At 43.2% G+C, this 7,226-nt stretch overlaps 1 long non-coding RNA gene across 1 annotated transcript; it reads right to left on the reverse strand.

The window, feature by feature from the left end:
- Window positions 1-3,770: 3,770 nt before the first annotated feature.
- LOC136572771 (uncharacterized) lies at window positions 3,771-6,585 on the reverse strand. Its single transcript, XR_010785819.1, has 2 exons — window positions 6,281-6,585; window positions 3,771-3,909 (listed from the first exon to the last, which is right to left on the reverse strand). It is a non-coding gene; the product is annotated as an uncharacterized lncRNA (long non-coding RNA).
- Between the last annotated feature and the right edge of the window lie 641 nt (window positions 6,586-7,226).

The raw sequence follows: 7,226 nt of genomic DNA on the forward strand, positions 1-7,226 counted from the left end.
TTTACCTGTAATCTACACAGGGATGAAGGACCTGTGAGGATGTCACAATCACGTGATCAGGGGCGGAGCATGTAACTCACTCGAGATGAAGGACCTGTGATGACCTCACAGTCATGTGATATGGGGCGGAGCATGATGGTGATGTCATCACAGGCCCTTCATCCCAAGTGCTGTGCTGCTTGTTATCCCTGTTGTATGGGATGAAGAATGTATGTAGCAGAGCTGTATGTGATGTACATGTAGCAGTGCTGTGTGTGTGACATGCATGTAGCAGAGCTATGTGGCGCATTGTGCCACCAGAAACACTGGGGCTATAATTTCCTAATAACTGCTAGTTTCATATCAAGAAGATGAACAGAATAAGTGCACATACCGAGCTTGCATATGCTTATTGTGAAAAAAGAAATCAAACACCTACAAGTTGTTGGAATGGAATAAAGCTTTCTATGTGTGATTGTAGCATTGATATAAGTGATTACAATATCAAAAGGATCATGTATTGGAGAAAACTGAACACGTAAAGGGAGGCTCTAGTACCCTGTTGTACTGCCTCTAGCTTGGATACAAGATGCGATACGGATGGGCATGGATGCTCTAGTACCCTGTTGTACCGCCTCTAGCTTGGATACCAGATGTAATGTGGGCGGGCATGGAGGCTCTAGTACCCTGTTGTACCTCCTCTAGCTTGGCTACAAGATGTGATATGAGCGGGCATTGAGGTATATAAATTTCGTATGGTATCCTGCGGCATATCAGTCCACATTTTCTGTAACTGAGCCTCTAGATTGTGCGGACTCATAGGATGTGGAAGTTGGTGTCCCAGATGGTCCCATACATATCCTATTTGTGATAAATCTGGTGACCGGGCAGGTCACGGAAGTGTGGTAATATTGTGCAGACATTCCTGTGACACTCTTGCTGTGTGCGGCCAAGCATTATCCTGCCGGACAATTCCTCTTGGAAGCCGCCATGAGAGGAACACATGTGGCTGCAGGATGTCCTGAACATAACACTGAGCTGTCATTGTCTCTCATATCACTACTAGGGGTGACCAACTGTCATATGCAATGGCCCCCAGACCATCACACCAGCATTGGGGGGCAGTGTGCCCATCCACAGCAATGGCAGGATTGAGGTGCTCAGTACTAGTGTACCTTGATAACACCAGAAGCTGGGGGTTTGACGCCCCTGTCACACCCCTAGCTCCCAATTGGGTGAATAGGTGAAGGTCCTTGAAGGTCCTAGGAATGATTTTCGCGTCACACTGCTGCATTATGTCGCACCCCTTACTTCCGGTGGCAACGTAATACACCAGTACCGAGGTGCTCACCCCTAGGTCTCCAGGCACAAACATGGCCGTCGTCCATGCCCAAACAACCCGGTTCCACTCCGTAGCATCCAGTTTTTTCATTCACGACACTACTGCAAACAGAGGTGAGGGTGGGTGGGTGTCAAAGGCAGGACATGTAATGAGTGCCCTGAGACCAAATGTCCTTCGGCCAGACTGACTCGAAGAACAATGAAGCTGACACTGTAGAACCAATGATTACATTAGCACTGTGGGCACTCAGTCAGCCAGAGCCATATATCAATGCCCCCTGAGGAATTTTCAGTTGAAACTCTCATTTCAGACAGGCTGCTTGCTGAGATGGTCACATCACAAACTTCATTCTCTTGTTCTACATTAGGTTTGTCCACAGATAAAGGAAAGTTATCTGTGATCTTCAGAGTCTGCCAGCACTGGATATAGCAGAATATTCTTTCAAAGAATGAACCTCTTACAACATATGAGCTTTGGCCAGCAGCAAATTCTTGTTTTCAAGACCAAAGTCCCCTTTTCTGTTCTAAAAGCTACACATACTTTGCCACTCCCTGAGCAGCTCAATCTGTATTCTTAACACAAGGACATTGCCAGCATAGGGATTTGTCTAGTTGGAATACATATTATTAACTGTAATCTCCACTCATTATATAGATTACATATCATATATTTACACATAAGCAGAATCTGCAGTCATATGAAAATGTAAGCTTACTGCAACTTCTACACAGGCGATTTTGTTGCAATGCGACAGTGCTAGAAATTGCATGTATGTAGAGCTCGTGCTTTCTTATGGGTTCTTCCACATGAGCGATGTTTTGTAGACTACAGAATCACGGCATGCTTTATACAGCTGTGATTTGCGATTTTTTTTTGAGCCCATGTTTTTTCCACATGAGTGATGTTCTGTAGCCTGCGACATTGCGAGATTACAAAATCGCAGTATGCTCTATACAGCCGCAATTTGCGATTTTTTATTTATTTTTTTAAGCCCATATTTCCCTATGGAGCCTTTCTATGTGTTGCATTGCACGAAAATGCGGTTTTCGTGCAAAGCGATGCAACTTTTGCAGTAGGAAATCCTACTATAAAAGCACTAAAATAAGCTCTAGCTGCATAAAAAAAACCACATACATCACCTAAAAGCGCTCTCAGCACCAACGAGTCTTCTCCCCAATTCTCGGAAGTTGTCTTCAGGCATTTCTCCCTGGTGAGGGATTTGTAAATCCCCACCTCCAGAAAGCGCTGCCTCAGATTGGCTGAGCGCATCGCATTGCATAAAACTCACATGACAATACTACTCGTGTGAATAAGCCCAAAAGGTACATTCACACAGAGCAGAAATGCTGCGAAATTTCTGCAGCGGAAAATTCTGCTGCAAATTCAGCAGCATTTCAGCATCTAAAGCATAGTAACAATCCACACCATCAGTGCAGATTTGGGCTAAAAAAACAGCTGTGTATCCGGCAGATGCAGCGCTCCCCTCACCTCCCAATTCTTCCTGTTATCAGCGCAGCCTCAACCCTAGTGGCCTTTAGTGCGTGCAGCGCTGCTGGTCAGGTGATGCAGAAATGGCACTCGCTAGAGGTGATGTCCAATTTCTGTGGTTATTTGGCTTCTTTTTTCCCTATGGAGAATTCTATAGGAAAACACCAGAAGGAGGGTACACTATAGAAGACAGACGGTGGGTGCCATCTTCAGAACAGCGGGACTGTGCCGAGCAGATACCCTTACTTATGGAAGAAGGGGTCACAGAAATCATGCCTTTAGAAGGCCATGTGCAACTGTGATAGTCATAGCGCCTTCATTTCGTAAGGAATAAGGAAATAGTGACTGGCAGCATTCAGCAATGTAGAAAAATACAAGATTTATTTCCCCATTACAAAAATTACGGCAACGTTTCGGTCGTAATAGACCTTCCTCAAGCCAATACATATCATACAAAGTGCACCATATATATAGGAAATGTGAACACCATTAACCAATGACATACAAACATGCACAGGAGTGTCTCATCACTGATTACCTCTCTCCACACGTCTCAGCTGTTATCTGGCGCATCGTTGATGATGTCATATGAGCCTCGTGTGGTGCAGAGTGTAAGCTCTCGCCTACGACCTGGAGGTTGCAAGTTCGATTCCTACATGAATCAGGCTCAAGGCCGACTCAGCCCTCCATCCTATCACAGGGAGAATATATCTATCCAATATAATATAGATGACCTTTTATCATTACTGTGATATTCTATATCTAATAAAAAAGGGGTATATCAACAACCTACTGGTATTATCAAGTAATGTCCCCATATTCATCTAGAAAGTCATCCCTTCCAGGTCTATTCACGTTGACAAAGGCTATCTTATCTAATATACATTCTCACCCATAGAGTATGAATAGTCCAATGTTAACCCATTGTATAAACCAATAAAAAAGAGCAGAACACCAACTGTTAACTGCCTAGTCAAATTGTGATTTTATTGATACTATACATCACTATGCATGAATCTATATTTTTTCTTCAAGATGATGAAATAATGGACCGTCATATCTCAGACGTGTGGCGAGGGAACCAGCGAGAGACCAACAACCTGTGTAAACAAAACAAAAAGAATACAATTACACATATACCCATAAAAAATTCATTAATAAAACATATGTACAATTCATATACTGATGTGTGTAACAAGATTTACAAGAACGGCTGAAAAATGTACTCCTGATTAAGCCCTTTTGGGTGCATGGTGTCCAACTCGTATATCCATTTTAACTCACGCTTTTTTAATAAAAATTCTCTATCACCCCCCCGTGGAAGTACGGGGACATGATCAATGACCCTAAATTTGAACTGGCTGATGTTGTGTTTAGCCTCCAAAAAATGTCGCGATACAGGTAATTGTAGATTTTCCGTCCGAATTGTACTCTTGTGCTTCACCATACGTGATCTCACCTCCATAGTGGTTTCACCCACATACCCAAGGCCACATGGGCAGGTGATGAGGTAGATCACGTATGGTGAAGCACAAGTATATCTCCCCTGTATCTTGTACCTATTGCCCCTGAGAGGATGCCGAAATTCGTCACCCCTCACCAAATTGTTACAACAACTACAGGCAAGGCATGGGAAGTTCCCCTTTCTAGGGGGTTTAAAGAAACTCTGGACGGCTGATTTGTGTGAAGCAAAGTGTGAGTGGACCAGTTGGTCACCTATGTTTCTACCTCTTCTATATGCATTTATAGGCTTATTTTTAAATTCAGGTATTACAGCCCCATCTAATGTCAGCAGTGGCCAATGTTTTTTGATAATGTTACCAACGGTTCCACTAAGACTATTAAAGGTACTGACAAACGGAATCCTGTCCATTGTCTGTTTCTTTAATTTAGGTGTCAAAAGATCTTGTTGTGGTATTGCCCTAGCTCGTATGGCAGCTTTTGTGATGATTGGTGCAGGGTATCCCCTATCTAGGAACCTCCTACACATCTCATCCAATCTTAAATCAATGGTTTGATCGTGTGCTATTCTTCGCACTCGTAAAAGTTGACTCCATGGTAGTGAGTCCTTCATGGCGACCGGATGGTTGCTACTATAGAGCAATAAACTGTTCCGATCTGTCTTTTTTGTGTAAAGATCCGTTACCAATCCCATTCCTTGTCTTTTAATCAAAACGTCAAGGAATTGGATTTCCACAATGGAGTAAGACATAGTGAACTGAAGTTCTGGGTAAATAGCGTTTAAAAAGGTATGGAATTCCTGTAATGTTTGGAGCGAACCCTTCCATAAAGCAAACACGTCGTCGATGTACCGACCCCAGTACACCAACGACGCCGCATATATGGAGGTATAGATATACTTCTCCTCAAATTGGCGCACAAAAATGTTGGCGTATGTTGGCGCCACATTAGAGCCCATAGCAGTGCCCTGTCGCTGTCTGTAGTACACCCCCCCAAACAAAAAATAATTGTTGCGGAGGATGTACTCCAGCAGCGACAGGGCAAACTGCATGCACTCAGAGGACATATCCGATGCCATCAGAAATTGTCTGACGGCATCTATCCCTTTATCGTGACTGATAGAGGTGTATAGCGCAGTCACATCAAAGGTGACCAGAATAACATCTTCGGTCATATCAAACGATGCAATTTTTTTCAAAAAGTCAGATGTATCCCTGATGTGTGAATCCGCCTCATCTGCAAAACGCCTCAGGACCTTGTCTAAAAATCGTGCGATATTGCAGAAGAGTGAGTTTCTGCCTGAAACAATCGGTCTCCCAGGGGGATTCTGGGGATCCTTGTGGACCTTTGGGAGGGTGTATAAAGTGGGAACAATGGGGTGCTGGATATCAAGGAATTTCAACAGCTTTTTATCGATCAAACCTGCCCATAGTGCCTCATTCAACATTCCCCTTAATTGTAATTGAAACCGTATGGTAGGGTCCGATCGCAATTTTTCATAAACATTTTCATCATTTAATTGTCTGAACACTTCTGTTGTGTACATACTGGTATCCATCACGACTATTGCTCCACCCTTATCGGCTGGTTTAACCACAATCGCATCATCCTGCGCAAGAGAATTAAGGGCTTTCCTTTCCCTCATATTAAGGTTATTCTTAAGCCTCCTCTTGTTACCCAATGTTTTGGATCTCAGTTTTTCAATATCTTTTAATACTAATTTAGCAAATACTTCAATTTGAGGATTTGATGTAGGTGGTTGATACGTACTTTTGTTGCGAAGACCAGTTCCAACCAGGGAAAAAGACCCCGGTGTAGTGGTCTGTGCAACCGTACGTGATGGTTGTGAGGAAAATTGATTTTTAAGCCTTAAATTTCTGAATAAACGCTGTACATCAAGATTAAGATCAAACCAATTCATAGAAGTTACACAGCAAAATGATAGACCCTTGCCCAATACAGTCGTCTCATCTGATGTCAATACCCTGGAAGAAATGTTGATTACAATACCGTCACTGGTAGGTTCACAAGCTCCAACATCCACTATTTCCTGAAGTCCATCAGCGGTGGTCGTTTCGTGGATCGGGTCATCACCCCGTCGGGATCTCTTGTATGCCCTGTGATGTTTTCGTCCGCCTCGGCGGCACCGGAAGGTCCCTCTTTTCTCTTCATCCTGTTTGGATTGCCACGGCCCAAATTGGTTTCTATTCCTGGGTTGACGGCGTCGTTGTCGTCTTTGTTTGGTATTCGATTCAAAGGGATCTGTGACTTTATTCTTTGATGTCTGCCAACAATATACACGACCATAAGCATAATCGTCGACATCCCTAAACCACTTAGTTTTTTTTATACTCTCCAATTCCTCCTGATGTCGTTTGAGATATGTTGTTTTTTTCTCCTTATGTTTATTCCAGTCCTCTGGTGTCAAGATCTCTAGAATATTCTTTTCCAAGGAGGATATGCGAGCTGTGCTCTCAGCAATCTCCAACTGTAAGAACTCAACATTCAAGACAATCATGTCAAACGAAAATTTATTCACTATGCCTTCAAATTTTGAACAAAATGTCTTGTTATCTGCCATTAAGGTCGGGCGCACATGTGGGCGTAGCCCTCTCGGAATGCGTTTTACCTTAAAATATTCACATAGTGTGGACATGTGCAAAGATAGGGAGATGTTCTTTTTATTTTCCATCTCCCACTTCCGTAGTAACATATCCACTGTTGGCATTTCTAGATAGCTATTCTTGCGTGTAGCTCCTGCAATAATCTTGTTAACATCCACATCCGAATACGAAAAAATAACAGGGTTACCTGGTCTGTCAGAGTCCGGGTATTTTTCCATTTTGTGCCTGTATCAGGTGCAAGCTGGATCTGGTTTGTAGATATCACTGAGTAGAAAAAAGAGGTTCCCAGCAGCACAGCATATATCCTCACATAGAGCCAGGCAAAACAGTGT

Source organism: Eleutherodactylus coqui, chromosome 7 (assembly GCF_035609145.1).
Source record: "Eleutherodactylus coqui strain aEleCoq1 chromosome 7, aEleCoq1.hap1, whole genome shotgun sequence".
Lineage (NCBI taxonomy): Eukaryota > Metazoa > Chordata > Amphibia > Anura > Eleutherodactylidae > Eleutherodactylus > Eleutherodactylus coqui.